The 13,344-nt window shown below is 36.4% G+C and overlaps 1 non-coding gene across 1 annotated transcript; it reads left to right on the forward strand.

Moving 5' to 3' along the window:
• The first annotated feature begins 235 nt into the window (after nt 1–235).
• LOC113618636 (U2 spliceosomal RNA) lies at nt 236–422 on the forward strand. Its single transcript, XR_003432070.1, has one exon. It is a non-coding gene; the product is annotated as a U2 spliceosomal RNA (small nuclear RNA).
• Nucleotides 423–13,344: the final 12,922 nt, after the last annotated feature.

Below are 13,344 nucleotides of genomic sequence, written 5' to 3' on the forward strand. Positions count from 1 at the left end.
GGATTGTTTAAAAATTTTTTTCATGAATCATAGAGACTATGTTATGGCAATAGGAGATGCATTTTCATACTGACTTGTGTTTATAAAGACATCTACCAAATAAAGAGAATAGAGTAAAATGCTTGTATAATTCATTAGAAATCTCTTTATCAAAAATATTTTACTATAACTGCTTTTGCCTTGAATATCTTGCATAATTATCTCATATTTCTTTTATTTTCAGAATACCTAGTACATCACTTCTCGGCCTTTTGGCTAAGATCAAGTGCAGAATACCTAGTACAGGGCATGGCACACGGTAGAAGCTCAGTACATATTTGAGTATTCTTTTTTTAAATTGGCTTTTCCATTCATGTGGTGGATGCCACAAAATAGAGCCAGAAATTGAAAGGTAAAGCTTACAGAAAAATGGTTTCTACATTTGGAAATTATTAAGATACCTCTTTAATGGAATAGATAATTAATTTTTTCAGGTATTAACTAAGGTATCATCTACATCTCTCCCCATTACAAAAGTGTCACTGAGCTATAATTACACTGATTTTCCATCTTTGTTTGAAAAAAGCCTTATACTATCTGAAAGGAGATCAACTGTGAGCATACTAATCTAATTTGCAATCAGAATAAAGAGAAAACATTTCTGAGTACTTAATAAAGCAAATTTTACTTTTAAGTTCAATTGAATTTATATGCAAGGTTAATATGCAGTAAGGAGAAAGATGGTTCAGTCCCTTTGAATATTGTATGTGATTTTCCTTTGACAGTATTCTTTAAACTATATCATGCTCATTCATTAAGGTATATTAGCTGTACTGTAAGTATTGTTGACAGGCTTATTCTAAGGCAACAGCAACCTTAATTAAGAAACTCTTGATCAGACTCCTAGTTAATATTTGAATCATCTTGAAACTATTCTAAGTAGTTCTCTTTTTCTTTTTCATGAATAACTGTGACTATGTTACAGAAGAAGCAAGTGAGTAGGTTAAAATGGGGAAGATGTTGCTTTTATTGTGTCTATGGATAAGTTAAAAATGTGATAGTCAATTAATTGGTCAAACACATTATTCTTGGTCATTCAACTTCCAAGTTGATGCCTGCAATTGGTGACGCTTTACCTATGTCTAATAAGGTTAGTCAGGGTTGTAAATCAAGTAAAAGTGGAGCTGGGCAGAAAACCTCCTTATCCCTTCTTGTTTACTATAAGATAAATAGTAGAGATCAGTCAACTCGCTATTACACACCTGGCATCATACCCCAAGAGAGTCAACTTTTGATTGTTGTAGTGACAACATGATGAATCTCAGTATGAAATGTCAGTCACACCTCATTACTTTATCTCATCCTTTTGCCCAGCTTTTTGAAGGCAGTCTTTCCTCTAGACACATTTGCTGTTTTGACAGCTTACATTCATGCTGACATTTGAGGACTACTCTTTCCTCTCCTCTTAGAAATAGCACTTATGCCATAAAGCATGTGGTGAATTACTTTTTTGAATTGCTGCTACTATCTCATTTAAGTGTTTTTATCAGATCTTGATATTTTTCAAAGAACTTTGGAAGCTTTCTCTCTCTCTCACACATACACACGAACATTCCTTCACATTTCACTTAAGCAATACTCTGAGAGAAAAGTAAACTGTTTCCCTGTTTAAAGTTTTGGTAAAATGTGCTTAAATTAATTCTGCAGTGCTGGTGAAAAGGAAAAATAAAAACACAGAAACAAGGGCTTTGATTTAGCATATTCTTTTAGTGTTGAAGAATAATTTGCAATTAAGCATCTTAAAAGAAACTAATTCTGCTAAGCACTATTATCAAGAATGATTCTCATTAATTGCCAACAGCACTCTAGATTTAAACCCTTTCTTCTAGAATGAACAAAAGACCGTGAGTATTAAAAAAAAAAAAAAAGGGATGCATGCAGTCTGTCCTGAAATATCTTTCACTTGTTTACATGGATTTTAAAAGGTAAGGAAATGGAAGAGAGTTTACTAAAAAGGCTGCAAAATTGCCTCACTCTGCTGGTAATAACTATGTTTATTGCAATAGTAATATAAGTTGCACTTGCTTAAAAAATTAGTCATTCACTTGTGGATCTTATCTGAACTCACTGTGCCATGCTTGAATTCCTGGATTTATGAGAGTCATTGGAATGCATAGTATCTCATAAAACTATCACAACTAAAAATGCCCCCCCTTGCTCAAAATTCTATTTTCTTTTCACAACTTGCGTAGAATTCCTCTCTGTATTTATTATATTAATCCACAGATCTATAATGAAAATAGAGAAATGGTTTTACTTAAAATATCAGCTTTTGGCATATTAAGAAAGTAATATTCAATAAGCCGAGTCCCCAACTATTGATACAGAGTTCCTTCTTTTCAGCACCATTCTTTTTTAGGAGATGGCAGTGGACCAAAAAAATAAAATGAAATGAAATGGGAGGTGGGGAGAGAGAGAGAGAGAGAGAGAAGGAGCAAATAGCAGTTAAGATTACAAATTTTGCTTGGTGAAAATGATGATGAGAATATGTTGTGTTAACTCAAATATTAGAGTTTTATTATGTTTTCTGGAAATAACCATAGGGTAATATTACTAGATGGCCTCAAATTAAATAATAAGTATCCTTTAAGGGGAAAAAGAAAACATTACTTGCATACATAACATTAGGATGGTAGCCCAAATTTTGAGAGACATAAGAAATATAATTGCCCTATATGATTCTGACTTCATAACTTTTGCAGTATAAATCAGTTTAGTTACAAGAAAGATGTCTCAATTGTGTTGAGCTTTTAAAAACAACTTTAAAGTCAAAAATGGTATACTTCATGATCTTTTTCTATGTCTAGGAATATAATAGGTTTGTAGTAAATGTTCTAATATGAATATTATCAGAGGCTCAAAATATTTTTTAGAAGATCTCATGACTTCGTGCTTGATTAAACAGCATTAGGATTTAACTTCGCTTTCTTTGCTAAGCTCTCCCTGAGTTTTTATGTATTATAATTTTTAATTAGCCCAAATCATGTTGTAAACAACAGCTCCAGTGCACAATCCCTTCTCTTAACATACTTGTATGTCTTCAATCCGGTGGGAAGGCTTTCAGTGCCAGGTGGGAAACAAAGCTCTGTGTAAGCTTCTCCCACTGGCCCAGCAGCCACAGGCTCTGTTCAGGTGGCCAGGGAAGAAACACATTCTGTAAGGTTAAGGCCTGTCGAAAGCTTCTGAACTGCCTTTCCTCAGTGCATGTTTGAATGCACTCAGGGCTGCTTTACCCAGTGCAGTGCTTAAACAGTTCCATGATGCCATTCATTTATCATTAAGACAAGGATGGGTCTAATAGTTATATGGATATCTATTTTTATGAGGCAGGGAAAAGTTATGTATGTTTACTTAAATGATGAAAGTTGAGCCTCCTTAATTCACAATGATGTATTTCTTTACTAAGGAGTATAAGGCAAACTTGAATGAATATATCCCCAAGCCACACCCTCAATAAATTGGCATAGACAGTATTTTAAAACATACTAACTCTGTTAAAATAGTTGTGGGGTACATAAATTGTAGTTGGAGAGTTCAAGATTTGTGAAGCGAGGGTATATTCATTAAGAGTTAATTACACTGAGGTTGATTTGTTTGGAAAATTAATAAAATCTAATGGTAGCTTTGTCCTAAAACTTTGAATATAAAATATGTTTTATGCTCTTTAATAAAATGAATTAGGCTAATAAAATGTGCACATAAATATTCTCATGGTAAAATCACTCAGAATTTCCATGGTGTGCTTTCAATTTTACATGCACATAAGGCATTGTTGATTAATGCAAAGCATAAGCTCACTCTAGTCAATTTAGTATTTGAGGCAGTCTCTCCAGCTGATTCACATGCCTCATAGCTGAGTCAATCAGTTATGCATAAGATGACCATTAATAGGATTAAATATCATCATTGTGCTGCAACTAATTTGGTCATTTCTTAAAAATAGGGCCTAAGTTAACTGTCAGTCATTTAGAATGATGCCTTGCCTGTTATCTGTACTACTAGGTGACAGTGGTTCTGAACCAGGGATGATTTCACTCTCCCTACCCCCAGTGGTCATTTAAAAATGTCCGGAGAAATTTTTGTCACGTGGGATTTGTGGGGAGAGGGGTGCTATTGGCATGTAGTGGCATATAGTGGGTAGAGGCATATAGTGGGTAGAGGCATATAGTGGGTAGAAGCCTGTGATGCACAGGACCACTCCTGACAACAAAGAATTATCCAGCCCAAAATATCAAGAGTGCCACTATTGAGAAACGGTGGCCCACAGCAAGCATTACTTTGTGGAAGGAAACCTGTTATTTACAGGGTGACTTTTCTGAATCTCCGTTTCCTTATTTGCAAGATGAAGCTAGGAATTACCTCATAGGGTGTTTGGGCAAATTTTAATAACAATTATAATAATCAATTCTTTGTTTCTTGTTGTTTCTCAAATATTCTAGGCATAGTCTCACGTCAGAACATCAAGGGTTAACTTTTCCCTCTGTGTGGAATGCACTTCTCACAGATTTTGTTAGGTCTTCCCTCCTCAGCCAATTCATGCTTTGTGCAAACATAACTGTCTTAAAGCGGCCTCCTGTGATTTGCTCATTGACAATTGTGATCTACCCCTCTTGCCTCCTACAGTCCCTGTCCTCTTTCCTCTTTTCTTACTTTTTCTCTATAGACCTCATTACCACCTGGGGAAAAATATGGTTTTTTCTTTTTAAATCCCAGCACTTAGCAACTTAGCACAGGACCTGGAATATACTTTTGCTTAAAATTCAATAAATTAAGGTACTGTGGAGTGCCTCCTCTATCGGGCATTGTATAGCACTAGGAAGGAAAAAAAAAACCTCCTTCTTCTTATGGAGCTTACATTTTAGTGGGGAGTCGTAAAATAAACACTCCAGTGTGGCTTCCAGCTCATCTACCTCTCTCTGCAAGACAGATTCTACAACATGGCATTCATGTTGTAGAGTCTGTTGGAATCATTGCAGTAGTGTTCAATGGTTGATTAACTCTTCTTTCTAGAAACCCTCTCTTAGCTTCTATAAAACCAAACTTTTTTGTGGACACTCTTTCTCTTACTTTTCTGGACATTCCCTAGATGTAAAAATTTCTGAAATCTGGCACTCATAATTAAATCTTACTACAGCACTTCATCTAATGATATCCAAGGTCAAGTTGGTATTGAAAGTCTACTGTATAATTGTATTCTTCCTAGCACAGACAAATGTAAAAACTATTACCTACCACATGTAGTATTTCATTTTTAAATTAAAAATACTTTGAGAGTAATGTCCTAAGGAAATAGATGTAAGAATATGACTATTTCACTTATTCATGCTATACATATTTTTTTATGTTGAAAAAATTTTCTTTAGAGCTCAGAAAATGATCAGTAGATGAACAGCATCTGAAAGCTTGTTGTATGTAAGATTCTCTGCTAAGTTATAGATGACCCACAAAAACAGTAACTTTGAGTATTGAATATATAATTCCTCTCTACTAATAATCTAGTTGAGAAAATTACATATACATACCTACTCATGCCTATCTACCTAAATACACACATACATAGCACAAGTAAAGACAAAAGCAATACTATATATTAGCATGGTTTGTAACACTGCATTTGATGTGTGCAATGTGGATATGTATGTATCCGCATGCCAGGTAAGCATGCTTTATTAGAAAAAACATAGACGTTAGAATATGGATTTGAATCCCAGTTCACTTCCTGCTAACTGTGTGACTTAGGGCAAGTCTTTTAGCTTCTCTGAGTGTTGATTTTCTCATCAGTAAAATAATAATTCTTACTTTCAAGGGTTCAGAGATGAGAGACAAAGTATGTTTGACATCTAGAAGATTCTGAAAAACTGTGGCTGCTATTTTTAGTATATAACATAAAAATACCTTACCACCCTGAACAGCATAGGAAGTATCAGTTTATAATTGCTTTATTTTTATAATTTGCTTGCTTTTTAATTAACTATCACTAGTTCATTCCCACACTAAGCTATGCAGAAAAACTGAAAACATTCCTTTAAACATGGCCAAATATGTTATTTACTCTATTATTTCCATTTGTATTATTGGGGAGCTCTCTCCTTAAAGTCCTTTATGCTTCAATCTAGACTTGTTCTTAACGAGTCTCATCCTATGTTTTCTTTTGCCGTCACCCTGGGAATCCCTTCCACCTCTCTTCTGGGACTGAGACTTACGTTTTCTTGATCCCATGTTGTCTTGCTTTCTCAGTTTACCTTGTTTTAGTGGAACATGTTCACCAGTAGCTTTGTCAAAAGAGGGCAATGGAGACATACTTTTGGAGAACTTGCAGTTCTGAAAATGCTTTAAAAAATTCACACAATTAATGCATAATGAGAATATGAAGTATTGAATTCAATATTTTCATTCAGAATTTTTAAGACATTGATTGATTATCACTATTGGTCTTAAGATATCTGATGTGTTCTAGTTCTTATTCGTCTATGTATGATATATATTTTTTCTCTCTGAAAACTATTAGGGTCCTCTATTTATAGCTGAGATTTAAAATTACGGGATAATTTGTATTGGTGGATGGCTTTTATTATTGGTATTTTTTCCTTGGTAATTTTTCTCTCTTTCAAGTTCTCTTTTCTTGGAAATTTTATTAGAGTAGTTGATCTCATGATATTAGTTTATCCTGTGATATTCCTAGTTTTTCTTTCCCATTTTCTTTGTTTAATCTTTTTTTTCTGGATCATGTCATCAAATGTATCTTCCAAACATCTACTGATATTAAAAAATTAAGTAATTTTATGTTTAAGTACCAAGATCTTATCTTTTTTATGATTCCATTTTTAAACCTTCCCTTCTTATCTCATGTGCACAGTATCTTCTCTCATCTCTTTAATAATATCAATTGTAGTTTGTTTTTGTTTTTTCCTTTTTGAGGTTGCTCTTCTTTCTGTATGGCTATTTCCCTTGAGTTCATTTTCTTTTTCAGTTTCTTTTGGTCTCTGTCTTTCATATTGGAGCCTCCATCAAATATTTGGTGACCCTCAGCTCTCTTTATGTTTAAGAGTGAAGTATTAAGGATACCCTCAATGTTAGGTGACTTTGTCAACTGGTTGGCTTCTCTGTTCATTGATAGAGTCTTTCACCATCCACATACTCTTGGCAGCCATTTTCTTGGAGACAACAAATAGCGGCCTCTGAAGATCTTTTTTCTTGGGTCGGTATCTTCTGAAAGAATCCTTTAATCTCCCTTTCGGGGTTATAAGCCTGGCTGCTAGCATCCTGATAACAACTAGGGTAAGATGGGCTCCCCATTCAACCTGTAGACTGTCTCTTAATTCCTGTTTTTAGAATGGAAACTCATCAGCTATGGCTGATGTCTTTCATAACAGATACTAGAGTCTGTGGTTCAGTTTCTTCAAAGAATAAGCTTGCTGCTGCAGAGTAGAAGTAACAGCATGCTGTGTGGATGGGGAGACTAAGTATGTTCAAATGATGATTTGGTGCATTTTGTTGCTTTCTAAGCCACTGTATTTAAAATATACTACCTGAAACACACTGTTCAGAGAAATATTAAATAAAAGAAAAAGGAGAAAAAAGCATTTAGCAATATTCCCAAGGTAATGGGGCATGAAAGATTCTGGCTGGAGGCCTAAGACTGACGGCTGAACTGACGACTTCTCTAATCATTAATGCTACATGGCTATGGTGTCAGGATGCAATGATCTTTGGACCATTGATTAGAATTTTCCCCTTGGTTGGATTGAACTGAAAATAGAGATAATACAATAGCAACTCAATGATCTTATGAAATAAATAAATGATCCTATGCCAACGGGGAAAACAAACAGAACCTCTGAATAGTGAACAAAATGGGAAAATAAGCTCTCAAAATAAGCAATTTCAATGTGTATTTCAAGAAAACATTTCTGTCACCAAACCAGATGTATAATCAATCACTGAGCTGAAGCTTTTTTAGAAGACTGAGCTCTTGATTGTATTATAAGGCTTGATTTTCTTTCTATTATGAGGGAAAGAAAAACTGGAGGGCCTCAGAAAATCTGCACTGCCTCTTGACACTGAAGAGAATAGCCAAAGTCAAGTCTCTGATCCCAAAGAAGAAAGATACTTTCACTATAAAGGTCATGCATTTGAAAATTTATTGTCTTCTTCTATTGTGCTTAAAATTGTCAACCTAGCTGTTCTTTGCGTTGTTTGTTTTATTTTGTTTTTTATTGAGGACATGAATTTAACAGTTAAACCTTTGCATTCATGTTAATTAATATGTCTCTTAGTAAGTCTTTAAGGTGGACCAAGTACAATTGTGATATTTTTATTATAGAGGAGGAGGCTAAGACAAGTGTAAGTAATTCACTCAAGGTAGAGCTAGAAAAGAACCCTAGACATGTTTAGTATAGTTGTACAGTATTTTATGTAGTTTGATTTTGGAATAACTTTGAACATTAAAGTGATAGAATTTGCAATGAAAATACAAAATGAGCTCCCCTTCTAATTTCTTCCAGTGTAATGCCAGTACTGACTTCCTCTGTATGCCCAAGAGATGGCAAAACCTTATTGATAGGATATTAGAAGAGCTGTATTTAAAAGAAAGAAAGTTTTCTAGTTAAAGGTAAAAACACTGGATCATAAATGACCCTGAGATAGCATGCTTATGAGATCCCAGCAAAGGTTAATATTTAGGTATAAGAATTATGATTAGATTAGATTTATACCTGACACAATTTATGCCTAATCTAATAATTCAATTAGAATCATGTCGGAGAAGCAGCTACTCTAGGAGAACATTCAGATGTAACAAAGCTAAAGATTCTTATGGGAGAGAAACTCCAATATATGGTATCGTGGCCATATAAACAATCTGGATATCTAGGGAAGATGTGTTTAGGGAAATGGTTTTCAGCTCCTCTAACATTATCACTGGTATTGCCCCATTTTCTTAAAATAGTTTCTCTGTATTTGATTTCAAATACAAATGCAATTAATGCTCATCTGTTTCTGCTTCTTTTTGATTTGCTTGTTAAATAAAGCCGAGTTCTGATAATCCCTTTAATGTTTGTGACCAGCAATCAAAAAATAATGTGGGATTTTTTCTGTTCATCCTGTTTCGGTTCATTGAGCTCTCCTAGCAGCTCTTTAATTTGACATCTCATAAGGAAACGGATGAAATTCTTTATTCAGTTTCATTTACATTGTGTATAAATGGAACTTTCCTTAGCTCCCATATTATTTATCCTATTAAGTCAATGATGAGGAAAGAAATTTATTTCTCTGGTAATTTAGTTTAGATACATATTGTTTGGGATTTTTATATGTGATAAGAAATATTTTATATCAAAGCTGTAGCTGTCTATGGTTGGAGGATGCTACAGCTATCTGCACATCTGCAGAGTGGTTCTCCCATCATGTGCCTCATTTTTCTCACAACAGTGGTGTTGCCTGTTGCAGGGGGTCACAAGTTAGATTTCTTAGGAAACAGACTCTGAGGCAGAGATTCGCAGGAAGTTTATTGTCCAGAATAGGGGATTAAAAGAAGCACTATTGAGCAGGGGAGCTCATTTGCTGGGATGTCTCTTCTGAGTTATCTGAAATTAAGGAAAGGAGGAAAGCTTTTATGCCCTACAGTGGCCAGTCATTAAGGTTCAGGCTGCCCCAGGAAGAGAAATTTACCCTGGGTGAAGTGTTCTCTTCGGCTGTGGCTGAACTCCGGTGAGAACTCTCAGCTTCTAATACTCCCAGTCGCTGGGAGAATGAATGTTTCAGTCCTGGGAGTGGGGCAAATAATCTGCATGGCTCACCAGAGCATCTGCTACCATCCATTCCTTGTGCTCTGCAGCTCCACGTGCATCATGTAAGTTCTTGGAGAGTTCCTTCAGGATTTTGGTGTGCCACTTTTCCTGGGAAGCACACAAAAGGAAAAGTGATCAGATAAACTGCAGACCGTCTAGCTGCACCCCACTGCAGTTTGTTCTGAAGCTGCAAATGATAGTCTTTGTCTCCCTCTTCTATCACCCGTTATAGATTCCCCTCACTCTTTCTGCCGTCTCTGCTGATCTACATGTCTTAACTAGTGAGATGACGCAAAATTTTACATTTATGGGATCTGAGCCCCTGATCACTATGATCTGCTTAAGCCATGGCTGCTGCATTTGACTACTTATTGACAAAGTTGGGCAAGCATCATTGCAAGGGATCCCTTAGATGCCAAACATATTTTTCTTTGCCCTGCCTCCTGCTGACGGTCAGCATCAATTAACCTTTCTAAATGGCGACTCCTTTCCTTGCCTGGTGGTCTTTTGGCATGAAGATCTTGAGAAAAACATGTTGCAGCCATAGCTTAAAATATAATGGGAAACTCAGTGTCCTTTTGTGGAAGTGTTCACTCTCTGTAAACCTGGACCCCTAAGCAACCCACAGAACTCAGTTTCAGGGATGATAAGCAAAAATAACTCAAGTGGATCCCTAGAAGTGTTGGTAAATGGAGCCATTTGTATTTTTATTTCTTTGTTTCTGGACCCATGTATTCTACCTTAAAGGGACACAACACCATGTTATACGGCATTGATTTAGTGTGTTTACCACATTTTAGAACTATGTAGTCTACCCTTTTAGGATATCATCTCCAAGGTGGTGTTTCAACTGTACTTTCCATAGAATGTTTCATTGTTCTACCAGGCCAGCAGCTTCTGGTTGATGTACTATGTGATGGAATCATTGGATTCTATGGTCAGTGGCTACCACCACACATCTTTTGCTATAGATTGCTCTTATGCAATATTATATGGGATCCTGTGTCAGTGGATAAAATACTGTGTAAATCCTTGAATAGTGATACCAGCTGAGGTCCTATGAGCATAATAGGCAAACCCTTACTTTGAATATGTGTGTGTTAATTTTAGTTAAGGTGAATAACTGCCCTGTACAGGTTGAAGGGGCCCAGTGGAATCAAACTGCCATCAAACTGCTGGTTGGACTCCTCAAAAGATGTTGCCATTTGCAGAGCTGAGCTTAAGTCTCTGTTGTTTGAAAGCTGAACATCTGGTAGCAGCATTAGCTTGAATAAACTTCTGTGGTCCCCAGACTAGTGTAGTAGACAGGCAGAGCCTTTGTCCCTGTCACCATACTGTTCTGTTTATCTGTCCATTGCTCCATTCATGGCCAAATTATAGTCTGTCTGACATCAACTAGCTGACTCCATCAGAGATCTTCACAATTGTTCCCAGGGATTTGTTCATATGCTTCTTCCTTGGACCTTCTTATGCCTGATCTACCAATACTTCTCCTTCTAAGCACTTGACTAAAGGACCAGATAATTATCCACTCCTCTAGGATACATAACAATTCTACCACAGGGTACTTCTCTTTCCACAAAGAGTAGATTATTCGGAGCACCACCCAAACTTCTTCCATTGAGAAAATGTATCTGAACCAAATCTCATCCCTGAACCAAATGTTGTCGTCTTCTTCCTCCATCAGCTGCATTAGGTATCCCCATATGGTCATAGGCATGAGCTGAAGGAAAGGTACTGCTTCAAGAGTGGAGGCTCACGAGGATCTGGACCACTTAATCACCTTACTTACTTATGCCTGCACCTCTTGGTGACCCTGTTCATGTCTGATCTATTGTTTCCCTTGAATTTGTAACTTGATGTATCTGACAGAATATAACACTTGATGAGCAGTTTGGGCTTCATGGTCACTTGATGTCCCATGGTTAAGTGCTTCATTTTTTTCAAGACCCAGTAGCTCCCAAGAAGCTGTTTTTCAAAAAGTTTGTCATTCTCCACTGTGAGAGACCCTATATCCTGAACCCTATGGGTTTATGTTGTGATTCTTTTATGGGAGTTTGCCATAAAGTCAAAACTCTATCCTTTCTAGCTCTATGTTCCACACGTTAGACCTGCTGCAGAGACCTTTTCTGCTCTGGGTCCTGTAAAGCTGGAAGCCTTTCTTATTATTTGTAGTATAGGTTGGAGAAGCATTCCCAAATGAGAAATATGCTGCCTCTAGTATCTGAAGAGACTTAGCAAGTATTGTCCTTTCATGATGGTGCGAGGTTTCCTTTGAATCTGGCATAACATTTTAAATTTGCTATTTAATATTCTAAAGTAAAAAACTGATTTAAAATTGTTACTATACATTTTGCTGTTCATCTTTATATCATGTAATGCTGGTTTTAAAAGTGAATGTAAGGGCATTTACTCATATGCAGAATCATCAAAATGACATAATTAGCATTTTATAACTCATACATGCATATACATTTTATTCTTACCAGCATAGCAGAAATGCTCCATAAAACTAATTCAACTATTTTTATTTCACTTCTTGATATGCACACATTCTACCAACACTCTATCTTCAAGTTACTGATGAGTAAGGAAGGACTGAAGGAAAAGGAACGTAGGTTGCTCTATCTTTCTAAGTCATTTTCAGCATTAGTGGTTGGCTAATACAGGCAAGTAACAAGAGTAAGAAAGGATGTGATAGGATTCCTGGGTCATTTGTGTTTCTTAGAATGTAACTGCCTTCTTTCTGAGTTCAGTTCTTTCTGAGTTCAGTTCTTTCTGAGCAAGTTCTGGTTAAGTTGGAAAGTGTGGCCCTTCAGGGACTCTGCTTACCTAGTCATAAGTGTAACACGATAGTACTCACTCTGAGTCTCACTGAATTCTCAAGCTTCATGGGTCTGCCAGAATTCTATTGTCATGGGGCATTACAACACTATGCAAATGGAATAGCAAGACTAGGAGGGCACACAGATTGTGCCTATCCAATCTGCTCACATACAGGCTCTTTTGTTACATCAGACTTCACTTGCAAATCACAAGTTCAATGACAGAATTATTAAGAATTTCAAGATGGTAACAGCAGAGCACTGAACCAAGGACAGGGCCCTTCTGAGTGATGAGGAAGATCACAAGCCCATGAAGCTTGCCCTGCCCATAGGTCATTTTTGGGAAAATTTGGGGAAGTTATTACACAGCCACTTGCTGCAGTGTTGTGGGGCCCTTCCTCTTCAGGACCTGGCTTCTCTTTAGGCCACTGGTTTCCAGATCTGAGATTTGGCTCAGATCCTGAAACTGAACAATATACTGTGACATTTTATTGAGATGGCTGCTCTTATATTCCAAATCATCCATTCCTGATTTTTTAAATTTATTTTGTTATTACAGATGATAAATGACCTTTGTTGTCTGCCCAGTTATCTTGCCCCTAAGAACTCCATAGCTTTCTGCAGGTTAGGATCCCCTGGCTGCCACTCTGATTGTGCTGTTTATTATAATAATTGTGCACACATTCCTTCTA

The sequence above is a fragment of the Aethalodelphis obliquidens genome, unplaced genomic scaffold (assembly GCF_003676395.1).
Source record: "Aethalodelphis obliquidens isolate GAN/ISIS:26980383/991018 unplaced genomic scaffold, ASM367639v1 scaffold5, whole genome shotgun sequence".
NCBI lineage: Eukaryota > Metazoa > Chordata > Mammalia > Artiodactyla > Delphinidae > Aethalodelphis > Aethalodelphis obliquidens.